General features: G+C 37.9%; 1 protein-coding gene and 1 long non-coding RNA gene across 6 annotated transcripts in view; one reads left to right on the top strand and one right to left on the bottom strand.

The window, feature by feature from the left end:
• The window catches only part of LOC140324312 (uncharacterized), a 29,067-nt gene extending 18,597 nt beyond the window's left edge, over nt 1–10,470 (top strand). Inside the window, exon 3 of one of the 2 annotated variants that reach the window (XR_011919520.1) lies at nt 9,087–10,470. This is a non-coding gene — a long non-coding RNA (uncharacterized lncRNA). Of the gene's footprint in view, nt 1–6,670; nt 7,841–9,086 lie in introns of those variants that run through there. The other variant, XR_011919521.1, reaches the window with a different exon arrangement.
• Nucleotides 1–23,533, bottom strand: part of P2RY6 (pyrimidinergic receptor P2Y6) — a 56,803-nt gene that overhangs the window by 14,695 nt on the left and 18,575 nt on the right. For 2 of the 4 annotated variants that reach the window (XM_072402053.1, XM_072402061.1), the window contains exon 2: nt 13,244–13,336. The exons of the other annotated variants lie outside the window; for them this stretch is intronic. The gene's annotated coding sequence lies outside the window, so the exon portion shown is untranslated. The remainder of the gene's footprint in view (nt 1–13,243; nt 13,337–23,533) is intronic. 4 annotated transcript variants of the gene reach the window in all.

Genomic DNA, 23,533 nt, shown 5'->3' with positions numbered 1-23,533 from the left:
AAAAAAAAAAAAAAAAAAAAAAAAAAGCTTTATACACAGGGAATGATCATTGTTGGCACAATATTAGACATCTGAACTCAAAAATGTGTTTATTTTATGATGGCCAACAACTCTGAAGGTTTGATGGACAGAGTTGGTAGTTGTAATTCAGTTAAAAGAACATGTGAGGTCAATTATTGATGCTAGAATAGAAAGCCTGGCCCAAAGGCGTATTGCAACTTATCCCAAAGTCAGTAGGCTTCAGGTCAAAAACTGAGTAGGTCGCTCAAGTTCCTCCTCACCAAACCTAATAAACTATGTCTTTATGGAGTTGGCTTTGTACAAGGGGAAGAGTCACAGTGATAAAGGAAAGTTTACCCAACTGTTGCCAAAAAAGGGGAAGCACACACTTGTGGTCACTAAGGTTGAAGTCAGGGCTTTTTGTAGGCCACTAAAGTTAGTCCTCACCAAACTCACCAAATCATGTCTGTATGGAATTAGCCTCATATACAGGGGCATGATCATTGTTGCCACAATTGGAAGCACATATTTGTCTAAAGGGGCTACCTATGCTGTGTTACAGGACACCAGAACTTGGTTTTCAATTTGGTGGCCAACAACTCCGAAGCTGTAATAGTTAGGTGTCTGCAAACCTTGATCCATTTAGCATTCAAAAAGCATAAAAAATGTATATACATTTACGCTTTAAAACCTATATTCAAAAACAATAGTATATCAAATTATGGAGACACATGTTCTACTAATTCTGGTATCATTACTGTCACATTGGGGAAAAAGAACAACTGTGCCCTTGTCTACCCTGGCCATTGTGACTTATATGATATATAATATATGATATATTAAATGATATGGCATAAGGGGGATTATTACCCTATATAGCATTGTCCTCTTCTGTCTGACCAGATCTCATATCTATCTATACAGAGGTGGTGAATAATCTTTACAGCTGGTGTCTTTGTGAGATGCGACATGGGGCCTTAGCTATGCTACTGAAACATGAGCAAAATTACAGAGCAGACTGAAAATGTGAAAACAACTTTTACCAATTACAATTATATCTTCAGAATCTGTAGTAATTTAATTCTGTTGGATGCACACAGCTGAGTGAAGACACTAACCATAGGGGGTATTGAAGTTTTCAATGGTGAGCACCCCTAAGGTTTTTTTCACACAATGCAGATGCTTTACTGTTGAAGAATTGGAAATTCTATATGTATGGGATATGGGATTGGCGCCACATGATTTTTGAAAGCTATGCAATAAAATATACTCTTTACAAAGTCACATGACCTTAATTTTTTGCATGCTTACAGATTATGAATTGAGTGCCATAGCATCCTCAAAAGACGAAAAACCACATTACCAGTTTTTATTGCTTGGAATTTGTGCATTTTGTGTTGATGATGTGATGACGTGCATTGCCGTCTGCTGTACAATGCGTTGATGTGCCATGTACAATAAATGGCGTTTCAATACACGGAACATTGAATGGGTGCATTGCAAAGCGTTGAAGTAACCAATAGAGAATGCCCTCAATTTGGATGCTGCAAATGCTGAATTTAACATTTTGCTCACCACCTAATGCTTTCTCCATAGAATTATGATTAATAATTTATATATATAAATATTTCATCAACTATCTAGAAATGCTGCCTCTTGTTATGGAACCTGCCCAATGGATAGAGGCAGAAGTTGGTAACATCAGAAACTGTAGGTCATTCCAGTTCCTCCAGACCAAACTCATCAAACTATGTCTTTATAGAGCTGGATTTATACACAGGAGCACAGTCCTTGTTGCCACAATAGTGGAAGCATACAATTGTCTATGGTGTCTATCTAGAGTAATGGTGGAATAGTGAGTGTCTTTGTGAGATGTGACACGGGGTCTTAGCTATGGTACTGAAACATGAGCACTTGAAATATGATGCAAAATTACAGAGCAGACTGAAAATGCGAAAACAACTTTTACCAATTACAATTATACCTTCAGGATCTGTAGTAATTTAATTCTGTTGGATGCACACAGCTGAGTGAAGACACTAACCATAGGGGGTATTGAAGTTTTCAATGGTGAGCACCCTTAAGGTTTTTTTCACACAACGCAGATGCTTTACTGTTGAAGAATTGGAAATTCTTTATGTATAGGATATGGGATTGGCGCCACATGGTTTTTGAAAGCTATGCAGTAAAATATACTCTTTACAAAGTCACATGACCTTAATTTTTTGCATGCCTACAGATTATGAATTGAGTGCCATAGCATCCTCAAAAGACGTGCGTTTTGTGTTGATGATGTGATGACATGTATTGCCGTCTGCTGTACAATGCGTTGATGTGCCATGTACAATAAATGGTGTTTCAATACACTGAATATTGAATGGGTGCATTGCAAAGCGTGGAAGTAACCAAGAGGGAATGCCCTCAATTTGGATGCTGCAAATGCTGAATTTACCATTTTGTTCACCACCTAATGCTTTCTCCATAGAATTATGATTAATAATTTATATATATAAATATTTCATCAACTATCTAGAAATGCTGCCTCTTGTTATGGAACCTGCCCAATGGACAGAGGCAGAAGTTGGTAACATCAGAAACCCCTGGCTATGTTTTGCAGGTATTTCTTTGCACTTTGGACTGTCCATGCATAGATCACCTTAATAAAAGAATCTTGCCACCAACAGACTTGGCCAACCAATGCCACCTAATAATTCCTTTATGGATGTAATCCTGTTTGCATTGGTGACATATGGTTTTTAAATCAAACCAGACAGTAACAAGCAGACCCCAGTGCCCAACAAACAGACACAGCATAAAAGCAGGAAAATTCCTGGAAATTACATTTCTCCAAAGGTCACAGACGTTCCCCGAGATCTGCGGATGGCTGTTAGCAGACCATGACACGGACATAAATATAATTAATAATTACTGGAGCTACAATGGGCGACATTATACCAGAGTACACTGACGTCAGGGAAGCTATAAACCAAGAATATTAAAATTCCCACACAGAAGTGGCAACATTTCACACTGAATGGAACATTAAACATAATTGTGTTCATATAAGAGAAGTAAAAGGAGTGTAAGACAAGACGTTTGTGAATGTTTTAGATAATGGGAATCATTTTTGGCATTACATTTAATTCTTTGATGGCCAGAGATGTTTTGTATCAGTGGTCCCCAACCTTCTGGACTCCATTTACGGACTCCAGACTGCGGGGAGCCATGTGTCACTCAAAGGGGAAGAGACACACCCCGCCCACCGCCCTGAGCCTGTGATGCATATGGGAGGCATGGTTCGCCACTCTGGCCGGTGCGTCCCCCCAAGTGGGGTCCTTCTCCTGACCCCACTGGGGGAGTGCACCGGCCAACACTGTGGACCACCAAAATTGGCTTGCAGACCACGGTTTGGAGATCGCTGTTTTATATGATGGTAACAAAAGTCAAACTAATCAGGTGTAAGTTTTTTTTTTGTGCCAAGACCTGATTATAGGTCTAGGTCCACGTGAGCACTCTTGATGGCACTTTTACAGTGCCTTCTAACTTACTTGGGGGGGAAGAAACAAAGGTGGAGGAGGTTCAGCCAGTTGTATCAAGTCACAGGGCCATCCAACCACTTGCATTTAGCTTGGAGCACAATATGCTAAGCATTGGTACTGCATCCCTTTCCATTTAAGTCTTCATTCAACCCACTTCCCCATAGTCCACATTTTTCTGGACCCACCCAAAGAATACAATTATAAAATAAGCAGAATAGTAATGACCTAATCACTTAGTCTTTAACTGTCTTTGCCAATCTTTTAACTTGAAACAGTTAGTTAGATATACTTCCCACTTTCTACAGTTCCCCTGGCCCTCCTACGTAAATATTTGGGAAGAGAACTACTGTGCATGTACTACTACGAGTCCGCTTTCAGTTTTAGGACCCAGAGAGAAAAAAAAGTTCTTCTTTTAAACCAATTGATCACAGGATGGAGGATGGGTGCTGGGGATGTATTGAACCATGGTATGCACATATTGGCAGACGTAGCCAACAGTGCAGAACTAACTTAGGCTCCTCCCTCCTCCCCAATGATCTGAATTGGAGCCCATGTAGGGTCACCAGGTGGCCAGTACCACCCTTAGCACCTCCCTATGTCTGCCCCTGTGTGTACACCTTTCTAATGGCACATGCCAAGGAATGCCATTTATATTTCTTAAGTACACATGGAGGTCAGTGGGTATCTATACTTTAACTTTAAAAGTGAACTTATCCTTTAAAAATGTATCATTTGGAAAGAGGATGGAGTTATAATGTCGTGTGATTTACCGGTTCTATATTTTCCTGAAATGGTGATGGTAATGGTGGAGGAAAGGACAGGTGGGAATGTTTGGCATGGGCATATGACAGGTTTGCTTTAAGTGGAACACACCTCACACAACGTGCAGGTTTACAGTTTATTCCCTAAAGAAATGCATTACATTATATACTAGCCCCTTGCAGCTAACCAAAGATTATGAATATTGCTGTTAGTTAATTTACTTTTCAATGCTTTATGGAGCAAAACAAGTAGCAATTTCCAACTGTTTGCTCTGCATCAGTGTAATGTAAGAAGACAATGATTCAGTTGTTGATTAAATTATTTAGGTGGAGACAAAGCTGCATGGCCCAGACAAAGTGCTTGAAAAGTTGTGTTTAGTTCTTGAGACTTACAAGCTCTTTGGCTGGAAGCCCAAGGAACGGACTGTGAGCTGGTGTAGAAAGTATATTGTAGGAAAGAAATGTCAAAAAATACAGCCAACATTTTTTTGGGAAACTCCTGTTTCAAGACTCAGTCCAAGGATATTTTTTAATTAAAGGATATGATGTAGTCTGTCAATGACCATAACACAGCAGTTTTTGTTTCCCTCTGCAGTTTTTGGGTACCTTCCTTGGATTCTTGATCCCCTATTGCCTTTTTGAGCCAATGCCCATGCCTGCACAGTTTAGCCCAATAGACACCTAGATAGAAGCTGTCCATTAATCTCATTAGAAACTCAGGTTCTGCTCCCTGTTTTGCAATGCTACACAATTCTTTTTAGCTCCATCCCACAATGAAAATCTATGAGTTGGCTGACTCTGAAAACAATGCTTTCCCCCTATGTCCAAAACCTTTAGGACAAGTAATCCTGTGGGGTTTTCGACAGCTAGCACCTATCCAGCCACATGGGAAATGTTACAACAACACTCTACCTTACAGAACCAGCATCTGCAGGTTTGACAGCTATACTGTACCACCTATTGCCACCCCCATTCATTTTCATGGGGCTGCCACAGGTATAAGCAGTTTGTAGCATCATCCCCGAGGCATTGGTTCACCAGCATTAGGAAGCGGAAATCGCACCACAACCTCATTGCCAATCAGAGCATATCCAAACAGTTGGAAGACAGAAAAAGATATATTGAATGCTTTCAATCTCTAGTTACTAATATTTATGTTTAAAGTATATTTAAGCACAATCATTAAAATTCCATTTGAGCATTAACACCTTTATGTAATCTTAATAGGTTGTTTTCAATTAGCTTAAATCAGCTTTCATTAATATAATAGCTGGTGATCTTGTTAAAAAAGTCTATTCATTTACATCAGGGGTTGGAAAAATCCGGCCTTTAGGCCAGATACAGCGTAGCTGGTGGTTCGTTCTGGCCTAATGCCACCTGGGGTTGTCGGTGGATCGGCCAGGGGGCGTTAGGAACTACCAGATCCGCTGGAGCTCTGGAGCCTCCCCCTTGCACTTGCTTTCCTATTTAAAGTATCAACGCCCGCTGTGGTAAATAGGGAAAGCTCTCTGAAGGTAAATTCCTCTCCTCTGCAATGCATACGGAGGAGAGGGATTTCACTTCAGGGGGGCGTTCCCTGGTGGTGGGCGGAGCCATTAGAGCATGTCCGGCCTAGTGTGCTCCTGCCCACCCCATTAATGGCCTAGTGGCCATAAAACTTTGCCGACCCCTGATTTACATGCTGACAATTGCTTTCCATGGTACTGAAGCTGTTAATTCAAATTTTCAGCAGTAATATGCATCTTAGGTTTTTTTTTAGCTATAAAAATTTCCCCATCCCCAAATGAAACAACGTAGGAGTAAGGCATGCAGACAGGTAGGTAGAACATGCACTCTCCCATTACCTGCCTCTCTCCTGGGCATCACAGGTTGCAAAAGCCCTGTGCTGCTCAGAGTTGGGCCCTTTAAGGGCTGTTTTTGGGTGAGCCACTAGTCAAAACAGCTGCCACAATGGTAACAGGCATGTAGGCTGGTATAAGCATAGCAGGAGTGCTGCACCTTTGCTGCCTTTGAATAAATCTACATTCACTAAGTAATAAACTATTCCGTATTCAGTATTTCCAAATCTTGTTTTATCTTTGTTTAAATACATACAAAGACCAATATTATAAAAAGATGTAGTGTGAAAAACCAAACCTTGGCCCCAAAATGGGCAAATGTTGGAGGGATGTTGGGTGATTATTCTGTTAAATCAATAATCATAAACAAATGAGTTGAGAAATTCGCAATTAAATATTTTTTTAATAGAATATGTTTTTTTTTAGTATGCCTAACTTATTTAGCTTTGTGCTCTTTATATTTGGTTTTAATTCCTTTTTTGTGTAAATTTGTGCGCAGTCATATTAATATTTTGCTCTGTTTTCCCCACAGTGTTTTTAAGTATGTAAAAACGCATGAGGGGATAGTACTTTGGGTCAGGAGGAAGGAGCCAAAAGATGGACAATAGTACAAAACCTTGGAATGATTTGTCAATATGTGAAAGGCAGATCCAAAACTACTTTTACCGGTCATTTAATGTAGTTTAAATTTGCAACACATCCAGTACATAAAAAACGCAATGATTTTGCCCCAAATGTCCCTGTCACTGGTAAATGCAAAATATTTATTTTTGTTTTTGGATTGTTATTATTTTTGTCTCTTTACCACCAATAAAAAACTGAACTGCCACCTTTGAATGAACCTTGAAGACATTTGCTTACGTGATAATTTTACTTGCCAAAATTAAAAGCGAATGTCTCATCAATTTACAGCAAACTGAAAACTTTCTTTTCTGTTGAGCTCCAGCCTCGACTTTGTAGATGTTTTTCTTTTGACATTAAAGCCGGACAGTGTTTTTACTAGAGTGAAAAGACAACAATGAACAACCTCTGCCAAACTGTGCAGGAAAGGTCAAGGGATGTGATTCACTTGTGTCCATAAATGCAATTCGGGGGAATATTCAGGACAAGATAAAATGTAAAAATATTGTATTTACGATCATTCATTTCACTACTACAGGGACTCTTTGGATGACTGTTTATGACATGCTGAACCTCAATGCACAAACACTTTATTCCTCACTGACCACAATGGGTATTAATTTACTTTGTGTGCACAAAATACCTTTTGAAACCCCGATATAACCTTGCAAATGTAGCACTTTGCATAATCCATGTGTTGTACATAGCCAGTGCAGGGAACAAAGCCATAGGAGGGGGCCATTAGTCCCACCCATTACAGGTTGTGGGGGTCAGATACAAGACCACTCATCTTGCTTAATGATACAAGTAACAGGTCTTTATTAAAGGAAACTTTTGCAAATAGCGGTTTTCTATGGATTACTTACCGACTTTTGAAGATACACACAAGATACAACACACAGGACCCCTTAAAACCAAAGCAGATCTGAACCAACCCCAAAGGGCACTAAAATTGTTTTTTTTTTTCTTAGATAACAATAAGATTATCTATGCATAATTCTAATTATCAACTACACCCCGCAGTCCTAAAATACACACCTTGCCATCTAAGCCATCTTGGCCTTGGGTGCCAAGTTTGTTCCAAGTCTCATCACCTCCCAAGTGCAATTTTCTTAAAAAAAAAGGTTACACAATCCATAGAGCTTTAGCAACTTCACGGATAACATGTGGACAAAGCACATATGCACGCCATCTTCTTTTGCCCCAAGTGGGCTTATTAGAAGAGTCCACTACTGGGTGCAATGCATCTGCAGAAGTTGACTTATCCATTGATTTACTCACTTGTACCCAAAGTTCTATGGATCAAGAAGACCTGGTATTGCCTTTTTGGATTGCATGCATTGCTATAAATGTCTAAAGGAATGCAAAATCTGGTTGAAGCAGATCAGAAGAAGGTCAACTGTAGATCAAATGAAGCAGTCATTGAACTTTGATTTCAGAAGCGTGCAAAGTAGGTGCCATTATTACAAGCTCTTAAAAGGTTTGTATACAAAGTTTCTGCCTATACATTTACAAAAAGGCAATAATACATATTCCCCTCTGCAGTGCTACACAATGGCTGTGCTGTATCATTACTCATAATGCAAGTCTAAGAGAGTTTAGGATTCTGGAAATCGCCAGATGACAAAGGATCTGCTAGTAACAAAAAGTTGATTTACCTTAATTTGGAAAGTTTTGCTCCTGCTTCCTGATAAAAGGAAGTGAAGGGAAATCTTAATTCTACTACCTACTGTATTCAATTTCAAAAAAAGTTTTTGTTTTTGGAAAAACAACTTTTCCCAGAGCCCTAATGATACGCCAACAGTTCTCTTTCTGGTAAACTGAGCTCATTCGGGATGAAGAGGTTCCCATATTTTTTCTCCCATTCATAGCACCTGCTGCCATGTGTGATGACTTTATACACCGCACACAATGCTGGAAGCTGTAATAACTAATATTGATAGCCCAATGTAAAGAAAATATTGTATAAAAGACAAACAAAACACGTGTGGATTTACACAGCTGGGCAAATGCAATACTTAGCTGAGGTTTACAGAGATTTTAATCCTTCAAGAGCACCTGTCCCTACCAGGATCACATTAACAATGAAAGTGATCATTAGCAATAACCGAAGTGATTTTAGCTATATTGATTTTCAATTAGCTGTTAGAGTGAAATTTATGGGAAATAGATTTTTTTTCATTATTTATAGTGTTTATTTGAGGGCTATTTTAAGCTTTGTAATTTTCTTTTCTGTTTGTATTGGATCGTTATAAATGAACTTTATATGTCCTGCGTGTGCATGTTTTTTGTGCCTATTCCAAAATTTCTTTATTCTTTAATATTAGGAATCACTATCATTGGTAGAATTTGGAAAGAACTGGGAATTGTTGGCGAAAAAGCAAAACTAGCACAAAAAGAAGCATAACTATTGAAAGGAAATGACACCCATATTGGTTTAAGATTAATTTGCCAGCTTGTGTTTTTCTTATGGTAAACCATTTTATTACAGATGCACAATATTTACAATCCATAATGGCGACATCTCATATTAAAATGAACAAAAAAATCTTTTTAGACATGCACGGTGTGAACAAGGGGCACTGTAAAGTCAGGAGACGTTTTGTGCCCAGACTCTCTCTATAATTGTAACTCAATCTGAACACAGCAGAAGCCATTGGCTGCCCTGACTGTATCTCCAATTGTAATTCTATACTCCTTTTCTAAATACAGCAGGCACGGAAGGGGAAGAGTCACTGCTCTTACTCTGCAACTTCCATATTGAGTTATTGAGCTCTGTGAGCAACATACTTTTTTCTCAAAAGCTTTTAAGTATAGCCTGGAAAATTCAGCCAAAACAGGCATTGATTTTTAGTGACCTGAATAAAAAAAAAAAAAAAAACCCTTTACATACTGTCTTGTTATTTCTCCTATCATGTTAGAAAGCTACGATGCAGAATCTAATGTAATAAAACAGTCACAGGAGAAAATCAATAAACAATACAGAAGAGCACTTCTCCACTGCACTCCAAACATTACTATGATGGTCTCAAAGGCATACAGTCTACTAATGGTTGCAACATTTAATATTCGTCCAGATTCAGAATTTACATACATTGAAAATGTATATTCTCTACATTTGTTTGTAAGTTAAAGTTTTAAGGCTACAAAATTCACCTGCTGCACAGATGTAAAATTGATTCAATGTAAAATTCTTCTCGATTGACATCATCAGCCTGAACGGTCAATGACACGGTGTCAACAAAGATCAAAATTCTAAGGAACTCCTTGTTTACGGCAATATTCCATGCAACGTTTACACAGATGTGATATAAATAAAAGCCAGCCTTTGATTTTGTCTGAAGATGTCTTGATACGGATAAACAGAAGAAATCCCTATAAATAAACAGATTCTCTGGAATAGGTGGATGGGTCTGGACACAAATCAAAGTAAAAATTGTGATGAACGGGAAGAGACGGTCTATTGCATTAAATTTTGTGATGAGCTAAATTTAATAAAATTCTAATTTACTAAAGGGTTCTTTAGGTTAAATTTGGAAAATACTGAAACCCTTTTATGGTATTTTTTAAGACAATGAGGTTGATTTACTAAATTAGTAACAGGTGTTTACAGTTCAAAGTAAATGTTGATGAAACTTTGTTCACTTAAAAAGCTCAATCACGTGCTAGAAACAAATCATGATTGGGTATCAAATGTGAATACAGCTCCATATTGCCTAAAGCATACCCAAGCTCAGAATTTTCACTTAAAAAATCTGTTTGTTTTTTAAATTGCAACACCCTTTTTTTAAAAAAAACAAAGGGTGCAGCACCCCCCCCAATTCTTGATAGCCTAGGCGATTGAGAATGAATGGGAGTGCAAAGCCTCCCAGGATACCTACGTCACGCATCCCAGGAGGCTCTTGGGTGCTCCTTCTGTGTATGCCCGACATGCTAGAAAGGAGCCTTTTCGTGAAGGGCAGTAAGTTCGGCAAGTTTTTTTTCGCAACCTATGTCACCCGATCTCACGCCTGGGTTGGGTGACATAGAAACAAGAACCTGGAAGAAGAGGAGAAGATGGCGGTGTCTAAAGAACCAAAGACGGATGCCGGGAGGACACGGGACCCAATAACAGAGACCTCTGGATGGATCGGACTGCTCTGCGGGGTTGAAGGTAGATGGAGTTTTTGTGTTTTGGGGAATTTTGAGTTTAGTTCCTCTTTAATAAAAATTACTTTGCTACGTGAACAGTCTCTACCCCATAAAATAAATTATTACCTTTCTGCTGAACCCTGAATAGTTGCAATAATTTATTTAATATATCTTAACTTCCCCAGCGGTAACCCCGAGTGTGACTTGGGGTAAAAAAAGATGCTGAAAGCGGTAACCTTGAGTCACACTCGAGGTAGCTAAAACAATGAAAAACAATGATAAATACTACCTTACCTGATCCGCATCCTTTTGCCAGCGTCCTCTGCATCTGATGAGTTACCCAGGAGTTCCCGGTGATGTTGGTATGTGCAGCCATTGCGTTAGGGGAGTGGTGGGAATTTCAAATTATTTTGTATTGCATTCAATATAGAATAATTGTATTAAATGCAATACATTGGATATACATGTCTAAAAGCAGTACACTGTCTTTCATGAAAATGTATTTTACAGTATAATATAATTGTATGAGTATAATATGTCTTTTAAAAAAAAAAGTGTTTCAAACTTTATTATACCTATACTAATATATTATACTGTAAAATAAATTTTCATGAAAATCTATGTACCGCTTTTAGACAGAAAAAAATCCGGACAGAAATGTACCGCCCAGGAGGTTGATATCCTATTAATTTATGTAAAAACCCACATCAATAGAGCTTGCCCAGAGAAATAAGTATCTACCCAGTTCCTTCTGTGGGTTTGGGTTCTCTCCAGCTTTAGCTAAACCAGCACAAGTTTATTATTAGCCTTTATGGTGGGCTTTACGCAAACCAGAAATTTGTCCTTCACCCCCTTGAACATGACCTAGTTCGAATAATAGGGTGCAGTGTCTGTTACAACTTTGTGTCTATATTTAAAGCAGTCAGGTATTTTTGCATAGGCCATTGTCGAGCTTCAGGAGCACCCCTGGAGTCCACAATTCTGGGGAGCTGCAACATGCAAATTAGGATTTACCAAAAAAATCCCTTCTTGGTCCTTCAACTTTTCCATGAGGGAAGCTTTGAGGGAATGTCAGAAAGTAGACATATATATGTCAAAGCATTTGTATACATTTTATTTATAGAAATAAATAAATCAAGTCAAATGTTAAAAATCCATATTTCATATTAACCACATAAATGCTGGTGCAGTGGGGTTGGTTAACTTCCATTTGTCCTTGTTCAATTTACTGTTAGGCTGTGAATTGGCTGCAATTTCATTTACTGTTGACATGCACACCCAATCTTAACTCCCATGGCTCATCCAAGTTTCAGGTTGGAAAGAGACAGTAAGAAAGTAAACAGCTACTGCTGTGTTTTCTCAATTGAGAAAAAAAATCAAATGTTGAAACAACATATACAAATAAGACTGATAAAATTGTTTCTCTTTGTTTTTTTCTACCCTCCACAAATCTCATATAAGGCTATGCCCCATAAATAGACCTTGGCAGTGTATTGTAATAATACAATGCATTGACACTGCAGTGTAGTGAAATAATCATTCTCAAACAAATGTGTTATGTTTATTTTCCATTTCTTTACTAAACTGGTTAAATTGCAACAAAAATGATAAAATGTAAAAAAAAGTTTTAAATACTAAAAACAATCACAATATTACATATAATGCAAAGGTTTCAATGATCACGCATCACTATGTAAGAGCTTTGGTCTCAGGTAATTATATTCCCGGGGTAAGTCAAGCTGAAGAATTATTTTAGGGATCTAACTAGTAATTCCCATTCTGCCCCACCGGTTATAAAGTCTTAATTATCCTGCTGCAGGCATTGTAATGTAAGAAAAGAACTGCGTTTGTTAAGCACATCATAAAAACTTGTGCAACTGATATGTTAATTACTTTTAAACACCGATATGTGTATATAAAATAATTTATTCACTTGCTGAACACTTAGGAAAACCTTCGCCCAAATAAATCCAGGATATGTAAAAATGTTTTTGTAATAAAAGAGGGCAAATAATTTAATTAAATCTGTATAATCCTAATATAGCAAATTATGCAATTAAATAATCAATTACTGACAAGTTAATTTTTATACACGTAACAATAATAGTAATTATTATATTTGTATTCATTATAAACAAGCAACACAAGCTGTAAAAACAATTGATAGAATAATACAGAACAATGAAACCAAAACAGAAATTTTACAAGATAACCACACAGACACAACATCTGTATATAAGTAACATCCCTTTTCCAAATTAAGGAAATAACTAAAAAAAAATGTTTAATTTTATAAGAAATAAAATTTTTAAGGGATTATTAAGATTTGCAAAATTAGGATTTGGACCGGTACCTGTATTGATGGGTCTTGTTATGTGGATTTGGACTGCAGTGTTCTTGTCGTGAATTCCAGGGAGTTTTCGCTGACCAGCAGTAGCAGCGGCGGCTATGTAAGAGAGAGACCTCAGCTGTATTATTATTATTACACAATTCTGTTCTGTGTCTCTGCTTTGATAGGCTGCCAGCACCAGCCAAGGCTACATTACGCTGGAGTTAACTATTTATGTATTAGCATGATTGAGCAATTCAGTTTTCTGGTTTAATGCAATGAGATGCATTAACAAATATTGCTTAATTAGATAAAAGAAAGCAAATAAAGTTTATATATTCACACATAATAAAATTGGTGCAATTTTTTAAAAGTTTTTTGCAATGTTTTTGCACAGCAAAACCGGTGGATTGGGAAATCATAGAACCAACTAATTTCATCACAGCCAAAATGAAATGTTTTGACTGCAATTCCATTTTAACGTAGAATTAGACTGCACGTTACAAAAATTGCTGACAGTCAGGCTTTTTTTTAATGACAGAAGAGACTATGAAATTGCTTTATGTCTGCTTGTCAACTTTTATGATTACTTCTGTACATTTAGCTGCACATGATCTGTTCAGTGTACAGCCTCAGCAGGGTTCCATTTCCCATTTTTTTTTTAACATTCTTTATTTATGAAAGGTTTAAAGAAAATATTGACACAAGACATAGAAATACACATTATATACACTGCTATCCTGATGTATTGGACTTTTTGTGTTCCAGTTCTCATAGGTTAAAAAAACATTGGGCCTAATTTAATAAAGCTCTCCAAGACTGGAGAAGATGGACTATTGTGGGAGAACCTGGGTGATCCAGCAATGAATTTCCTAAAAATATTTCCTACTATTTGGCAAATGCTGGACAAGATCCATCCCAGGTTTGTTTGATCACCCAAGTTCACCCATATAGTCTATCTTCTCCAGCCTAGGAGAGCATTGATAAATCAGGGCCATTTTCTGAGATTGAGGGTAGCGTTAACACAAATGATACAGAAGAGTTGCATAGAAGAGAGTACAGTATGAATATAACCATCCTGGTTGAAATGCATTACATGCAGTGACTGCAACCAATTCGAACAAGGACCAAAGAGAAAAAGACAAAAGGGAAAAGGAGTGAAAAGGGGACACAATCCCCTACTATTGGAGGGGATCCAGAAGCAGGGTTCCGTTTTGGAATGAATTGGCTCTTGTGCACATGCGTGGGTCTTATGGCATTACAACCTGGCCAATAAGAAGACCATGAACATGGAAGAGTTGATGAAGAAGACAGCGGTGAATGATGTTGTGGCCCTGTTGCCCTGCTGGAAGGGGGCACTCTGGCAAGTAAATCTGCAATGTTTAATAAATAAGCTGGGCAAATCCCTGGGCGATGACAGGGGAATTATATTCCAACAAAGCCCCTGCGGGTGCAGCTCATTTTAGAGTTTGGCCATAATTCCATGCATGTGCAGGAGTTAGATCATTGTGCCCTAAACTGGGCAAAAAGCTCTTGCACATTATATCAAAACTCTGGGATCTGGCAGCACATCTTTAAATCTTTCCCTAAAAGTAACCTGTAACCTCAACCTAACCCAAGAATCAACACCCAATTCTTAATTTCAACCTAATACAAAAAGCAGAACAACACTTTGTAATTAATATGCAGCAAGCAGGTGGAACTCAAAGCCAAAATTAACTTTCAAATTAAATCTGCTAAATACATTCCAGGTGCATCAAAACAGCAGGTCGGCAAAGTCCTACATTTTGTTTCTTTAGGAACCTGCTTCTTCCAAGCATAAAATAGAGACCCTTGGTCATGCCGTGGGAGCAGTGATCTTTCTGCAAAGGTCCAACACCCCTTCTGCTAAGCTCATCCTTCTATCAACTGGAGACATCTATCTCTGACTTAACATGGGGTGTATTATGTACTAAGTATTTTTGGTGAAACAATTGTAATGTAACTAATTTAAAACATTGCTTCAATGCCTATAAAAAGAATAAAATAAAAATGATCCAAAACTATTATGTTTTCCCTTTATAAAAAGATAGTATTTCATAAACAAGTTTACCGGGGACAATAGAGAACCCACAGCCATTCTGGATATCAAAAAATTAAAAATTGGAAAGCACATTCATACTGTAGGCAAATACCCAGAATTCAGTTTTATTTAATTAGTCTGACCGGGGCTGGTCTTTGGAACTTGCAACTGTACAGGGTGCATCTACCTTTTTCTACGAGGGAAAGGTGGGAGGCATTGCCAGGCATCAAACAGCCATAAGACAAGAAGGCCCACTTCCCTGGTTTAGGGCAAGAAGAAGGAAGAACAACGTCCTTACGAAGGTGAAAAGTTAACCTTTGGTAAGTTAAAAGGTCATGGTTAAAGAACCAATATGTTCTTACCCCCTCTGGCGTATGAATAAAGAGGATTTTTAAATGCAAAAGCGGTGCATTTAAAAATCCTTTTTAAATTTCCTGCCCAATCCCGCCTACCCCTCTGCATGGTCCATCCCTCCAGGCACGCACTCGTGAGCACATGCCGGCAGGGCATCGCCAGCTTGCACAGATGCCTGGCCGGCATTGGCGGGAGACGAAGACGACAACATCACTGGAGGACGCCACTGGAACTGGGAACAAGGTAGGAGTTTTAACCTCCCTGGAAATTCCACCCCGAGTTACCACTTTTTGCATAGAAAATCCACCCGAGCCCCACTTGGGAATACCACCAGAGAGGTTAACCAAAGAAGGGAGCCTTAATGACAAGATGGCTAGCTTGCAAAGTCTCCTAGTCAAAGGTATAGCTACCAAAATGACCACTTATTAGGAAAGACTCAGAATAGGAAGTTTACCAACAACCAGGATTACCAGGTTTGGTTCTCATGGCCATATAGAGCTATTACTAAAAGGAGGGTTGTACTTTTGTTTTGTACCGGGCATCCTACACCTGCATTATAACATATTGGTCTATATGTATAGGGTCTTTCTTCTGCGTGCTTTTCAGCATTTCCAGGCACTTTTTGGCATTGATGGGGATTTATGAGATTTGTAATACTATCTAAATGCTAAAGAATGTGTTTTTCTTACAGCCCGTCAAGAAAAATCTTGGGTGTAAACTGACCTATTGAAATTAAAGGAGAACTACATATATATACCTCATTGTTTTATTTAAATATAAAATATAATCTCCATTTTTTTTTCTATATTTGAGGAGCTGAAAAAAAATCTGGTTTAATATGAACTAAGACCTTTCCTACAAAAAGGTTTTAGGTCAATAAAAAACACAAATATTCTAAACGAGGACAAAGCACTCCAATAATCTCTAGCTGCAATCTCAGCAATGTCACAAGTGTTCGGAGAATGGAAGGGCTGAAATCATAGTAATGTCAGTAGTCTATATAGTATAGATTGGCAGAGATCTCATTGAGGTATTTGGTTTTTAGTGAATGGATAGAATGCATTTTCAGCAATGTCACTGGTTTGTTTATTACATAGCCTACTGTCTCAATTATGTTATAATGGATAGGATCCAATAATGTAAACGGATAGGGTCCCGTCTCCATGAGGTCATTGGTTTCTAGTGAATGGATAAGCTGCATTCCCAGCACTGTCAATGGCCTTTAGCAAATGCATAAAGTCCAGTCGCAATGAAGACATTGGTTTCTAATGAATGGTTAGGATCCATTGGTAGCAATGGCACACATCTCTAGTGACCATTGGTTTCTGGAGAATAAGTAGGCTCCATAAATAGGCCCTATTCCAATTTACAATGCATTCACACTGTCAAAAATAGTATTGTACATCGACTCTTCTGTAGTCAGCACAAGTTCTCAAGTTATGAAACCTGCTGACCCAGTGTTTCTGGAAATGGTTTGTAACTTATAAATTATAAGGAGTCACCGATAAAGTTTTAGAGTAACAGAAATCCTTTAGTGCACATCAGCTCTTACTTTATATTCTTCTGAATAAATGATGCAAATCAATTACCAAGCAAAGTACAATAACAGATATAAAAAACGTATCGATCTGGAGGACGTCTGTTGAAGTCAATACGCTTTTGGTCTGAAATTCCATTTAGCTACATTTTTCTTCAAAGTTCATGTCCAGGTCAATAAAAATGTGCCCAGATTTACCCAAAAATTATAAATTGACATATGTATTCCAGTTGTTGCATTGAATGAAATTAAATTTGTACAAAACCCTAGCTTGTAAAGCCGCATACACACGTGCAATAATAGTCATTGGAAAGGATCTTTCACGATCCTTTCCAACCACTAGCGCTGCACGATGCATGAACGAATGCTGTACATACAGCACCGTTCTGCTCTATGGAGAGGGGAGGAAGGGGAACAACGGAGCGGCACCCCGCTGCACGCTCTCACCCTTCCCTTGCATTAGGATTGTTGGTCATCCATTGTCAGTGAATCCGCCAGGATGGTCGTTCGGCAATGGACGACTGGTGCTGTACACACGTCAGATTCTCGCTCGATATTGGCCCTGAAACGATTAACGGGTGAGAACCGTTGGACGTGTATACGTAGCTTAAGTCAGTGAAAGTACAAAATGTGGTCATTATTAGGAATGACCATACATTATATGTAATGCCTCTGAACATAGTATTCTTGCCAAAATTGTTGGGGAGGGAACAAGGCTCAAAAGCAAAAAATGTTGCTTATCCCTGAATCAACGGTAAAATAAATAAAAAATAAATAATTATATAGAAATGCCATCTGTTAAGTTTTATGCAAATTACAAAGAACATAGGGCATGCGCATGGGGCATCGGGCATGTGCTCCCAGTAAGGCTCTGCACTCCCATTCTGTCTTGATTGCAGCAGCAATAAAGACAGAAAGGGGAGATACTGCACCATTTTTTTTTTTAAACAAGGTTGTCAACCCTTTTAATGTAAAGTAAAAATGTTCTGCTTTAACTAGTTTTAGAAATTAATTTATTAGCATTTCCATGCTTCCCTATATATTATGTTTTTGTTCAGGGTCAAATGGAAACATTCCTTTACATGTAAAACTTCCTCAATTCAACAATTTCACTCTGCAAAAAAAAATTGCATGGCATCCTGCTGGACTGGGTAGACATTTGTAGATTCGGTACTGCTGGTCTTGCATTATATTCAGTGTCAGAGGCCTGCGAACAACATTTGCTAATGAGAAGATGCTTTGAGAATAGAAAGCCTGTGAAAACGAGGAATAAGGGAAGTAAAAAGGGGCTTTATAAAGACACAAATAGGACAACCCCACTGCAAGGATATTTTTTTATTTCCCTTAAACTTCAGCTTTAACATTTTGGCTGTGAAAAAAAAAAACAGTTTTTGTACAGTTTTTGTATCAGAGAGACCCTTTAAAGCAGACCTAAAAAGGTAGATAACTTTTAAAGTAAAAATGTTGTTTATTTAAAAATAAAAAAAAGGATGCAGCACCTCCCCTTTGCCACAGCAATCAAAACAGAATGGGAGCGCAAAGCCTCCCAGGATACCTACGTCACACATTCTGGGAGTCTCTTGGCTGCTCCCCGAGATTGGGAAAATCTTTTTTCCCAATCTACATTAACTGATCTGGGAACCCGGAAGAAGAAAGAAGATGTCGGCTTCCTCTGCACCAGGCCAAAGACAGATACCGGGACAAAGCAGGACCCGATGGAAGAAACCTCCAGACGGGCAGACTGATCTGCAGGATTAAAGGTATGTATGTTTTTTCCTATTTTGGGTTTAGTTCCACTTTAACTACATAATAGTTGGAAGATCTTAAAAAAATGAATAAGATTGTAACTGTGTCTCTAGTTTGAATGAGACTCAGTAAAAAAAAACTACAAGCAGGAGAATTTTGAAAGATTTGGGTTCAAAGCTCAAAGTTAAATATATATGAAAGTTACTGCAAAGGATAAGTTCATATTTACTACTTGCAGACAGCAGGTGGTACATTTTGGGTTGCTTGACCCTATTTCATTTACAATATCCTGTGTAATCTCTAGATAATCAGTTCACAGCTGATTTGTTATTCCAGGTTTGTTTTAAATATAAATAGGTAACATACCTGCCCTATTCTTGGTTTTGTTACAGCAAACTCATCCACATGACTATATATCCGACAAATCAAAATATACAACTACAACATTTTTCAGAAAAGCTCCACCTTTTATCATTATAAAGCAGTTTCTGAACTCTGATACAGTGACTTCACAAAGTTCACAAAGTTCATTGCACTTCCCCCCTCGGATCTAACTGTGTCAAGTATCAACCAATTTCCACAAACACAGTCACTGTAGTACCGCATCCTAGACACCACAAAAACAAACCTAAGCCGTATTTAGCAACTTCATGTTTTCAACTACAGGACATTCATTTCATTTATGCATTCAGCCTCATTGATGGGACAATAAATTTGTAGGTTTTATTGGGAGCAGTGCATGAGATCTGCATGTTTGTGTGTGAAACCACACTCAATGATCACTGCAGCTACTTGTGCTGATCTATCAGTGACACTTTATAAATATTTACAATATTCACAATGTTACTAAAGATGTGAATCTGGGATTCACCAAATATTCTTTGGGGATGCGATCACGGTTATTGAAAACACATGGTCCTGGAAAACTCTTCACCAAAAATGTTCTGTGAATGTAAGTTTCATGTCTTCATAAATAGAACCCAAATGTCTTCATATATATAATGGCATCACAACACAAACTTCAAAAAACTTCAACCCACCTAGAAAGATATTGGGTCCAGGGAGAGCAGCCTTATAATCTTTCAATACAGAGAGGTAATTAAAAAAAAGGTGAGAGGTTCGTCCATAAGAAGCGAATGGCAAAGGGATATCGGTGCTTATAATTTGGCTTTATACACTGCATGTTGCACACAGAAATAGTAAGGGGTAAAAGATTTTTATTTTTGAAAGGACTTTCCATATCATTAAATATAATTCATCTTTATTAACCTACATTAGAACAAATGGGATTTCATTTATTTGTATTAGTTTTTTGTGTTTTTGGCATGCATATTATTAGTACATCTGTTAGGTATTTATTGGGTTGTTGCAATAGTAGGGAAAAAGTAACTAAAAAAATGAAAAAACATCCACCATTCATGGGACAGAGGAGAAGTTCCACAATACCTGATTCTAGTGGTTACAATTAGTATGGGTCGAATATCTCACTATTAGATTTGACAGCTATTCGATGGAATAGTGAGAAATTGTCCTGGTGATCAAATGCCGAATTCGAACACCATTGAAGTCAATGGTGCGAGAATTCGGGGTTTTTTTAAGGTCCCCATTCATTACCTCTAGTGCATGAAGATCGTAGTGGAACTGCAGAGGTAATCTGCAGTTCAGTTTCCTACGTGATGTGACATTTTAACTGAACTGCAGATTGCCTCTGCAGTTCCACTACGATCTCCGGCAGTAATAATATTATTAAACAGGATTTATATAGCGCCAGTATAGGTGATGAATGAGGACTTGTCCCCATTCATCACCTGTAGTGACCTGTGTTCCTGGATAGAGAAACTCTCTCCAGGAACTCAGGTCACTACAGGTGATAAATGGGGACAAGTCGTCATTCATAACCTATACTGCCCGGAGATCCCGCAATGACAGGAGGATTCCCACGTCTGTGGGAAAACCTGTAAAAAAGAAAAGTTAGTTAAAAAAAACTCAAACATTCAATAAATTACCTAAATTATAGTTTTTCCTGAACTTTTACAGTCGAATACTGCGTTTTTTTAGGTCGGGTCTATCCGAATTTTAACAGCCATATTCGGGTCGAATATAAGGACAACCCGAATTCGAACACCAACACTAGTTACAATACCAAGACTCTGCCGACTATAAAGCCTCCTTAGCTTAGGTATTATAATTAATATTATAATAATATTTAAGGTGATTTTAGCTGTATGTGGTATCCTGGATGGTTTTAAACTTCTTTCCTTTGACAGGCTCCATGCTCAAATCCCTTGTTGCTCTCAAACTTTGTTCTATGTTGGTCCACAAATCTAATCTAGTTTATACCTATACCTCCCCTATTCTCCTCTAGCCTTCCTATCCCCATTTACCCACCCCCCTTTTTTATTTGTGTTAATAGTTTATTGTACAGAGACTATTGTTTACAACACAGCTCATTTAGGGCTACGTACACAAGTGCAATAATTGTCATTAGAAAATGAACGATTAACAATCGATCAACGATTATTCATTATTATTTTCAAATATAATCCACCAATAATGTATACACACTAGATACAATCGTTTGAACGATGCAGAACGTGCCATGTACAGGAGAAAGTGTATCACAGAACAATCCACTATCACTGAACAGCCGTACACATAGATAGCGACTGATCGTTGCCCGATCTGATCCGCCGGGACGGTCATTCGTTTCCAGCGACATTCTTCGTTCGTCAATGTCATTGACCAGTCGTTGTGCATTTTTTGTTAATTATCAGCTGATCTGATGTTAATCATTCATTTCCAATGATAAATAATGCATGCGTGTACATTATTCCCCTATTTTCTTTTTCTACACTGCCATTGCTATTGTTTACCATTGTTTAAAAATAAAATAAAAAAAAAATTTACAAAAAAAAGTTAACGCTTAAATACTTTTAAAAAATATACAGTTAGGTCCATAAATATTTAGACAGAGACAACTTCTTTCTAATTTTGGTTCTGTACATTACCACAATTCATTTTAAATGAAACAACTTCAATGTAGTTGAACTGCAGACTTTCAGCTTTAATTCAGTGGGTCTCTGTCCAAATATTTATGGACCTAAATGTACATGACTTATTTATCATTCTGAGAAAATTAATTTAACCAAGAATGGTGACATACATCCAAAACAATCAAATCATTTAAAATTGATCAGAACCTTGTATACGGGAATAAGGATTATAAAAACTGGTCAAAGAACACACAACACAAAAATGATGTCCTATTTTGTATGGAGGTTTTGTAAGTTGTAAAATATTTGTTCTTATAAAATCTGTTGTTAAAAATCCCTTTCTAAGAAAGGTAACTTTTACTTTGTAGAATAAAAATTTAGTTTAATTTCTGCTTTAATATATATATATATATATATATATTTATGATGATGGAGTCCTCGTGAAAGTCAAATATGGATATTAAAATGTTAAAATAAAGTTGACCCTGAAGATTGTACAGTGAGGGAACTTATCCCTTAGTCACATAGTGCTTATTAATTGATCCTGGGGAGAAAATATTATCAGTAATTCACTGCCTAGATCAGTGTTTCCAGGTCTTTATAACATGGGGAAACCCCATGAAATAACTTTCAGGTCTTCAGGGACCCCCTGCTATAATTACTATATCCACAGCTCAGAGTATATTACTGTGGCGGTCATTGGGAAGAATGTCAAAAAGATCATTGGGGTCACCCAAATTGACCCGAGAGGCAGGAACTGCGCATTACTCAAGGAACCCCAAGCAACCTCCGGAGGAACCCTGGTTGGGAAAAACTGTTTTAGGTTAAACTATATACAAGAATATTTACACTTGGAATTTAGGCAAATATAAAAGATGCTCTACAATCATTAATATTACAATAAACATATTTCTAAAAGCACAAAACAAGTTCTTGAATTGGACCTGGTACCAGCCACAGCAATCCCTAAACAAGAAGGATGAAGTGTGCAAGCAGGAAGCAGTACAGAGAGCCAGTTGGTGCTCATTAGAAGCATGCTGATTGGAATAAACCAGAGAGAAATGCTTAGAATAGATGTTATTTTCTTTTCAGTGTCCAAAAGGAAGCTGGGGAGGGTCCTAAGGACCAAGGACTAGGGTTCAGAGGAAGTAGGTTGAATGATTCTATTCATTTTTAAATGGAGCTGGAGTTCTGAACAACAGTTTCAGAGCCAAAGACTTTTGAATTAGATCTATTCAACATATAGGCACAAACACAAGTACAAGATGGACATGAATATGCAATAGAACACAGCCTTGATCCAGACTTTTTTAAACAGGTTATTATTATTACACAGTATTTATATAGCGCCGTTATATTACACAGTGCTGTACAATGCAGTCTAAGGCCAATTTTAGGGGGAAGCCAATTTAACCTAACTGCATGTTTTTGGGATGTGGGAGGAAACCCACCCAGACACGGGGAGAAACTGCAAACTCCATGCAGATAGTGTCCTGGCCGAGATTCCAACCTGGGACCTAGCGCTGCAAAGGCAAGAGTGTTACCGCTGAGCCATCATGGTTCCCCTTCAGTTTACCAATTTAACCAAATTGCCCGATTTATATATCACACATCCACCAATC

The sequence above is a fragment of the Pyxicephalus adspersus genome, chromosome 1 (genome assembly GCF_032062135.1).
Source record: "Pyxicephalus adspersus chromosome 1, UCB_Pads_2.0, whole genome shotgun sequence".
Taxonomy (NCBI): Eukaryota; Metazoa; Chordata; class Amphibia; order Anura; family Pyxicephalidae; genus Pyxicephalus; species Pyxicephalus adspersus.
The sequence above is the reverse complement of the archived record's forward strand: the minus strand, read 5'-3'. Positions and strand labels throughout refer to the sequence as shown.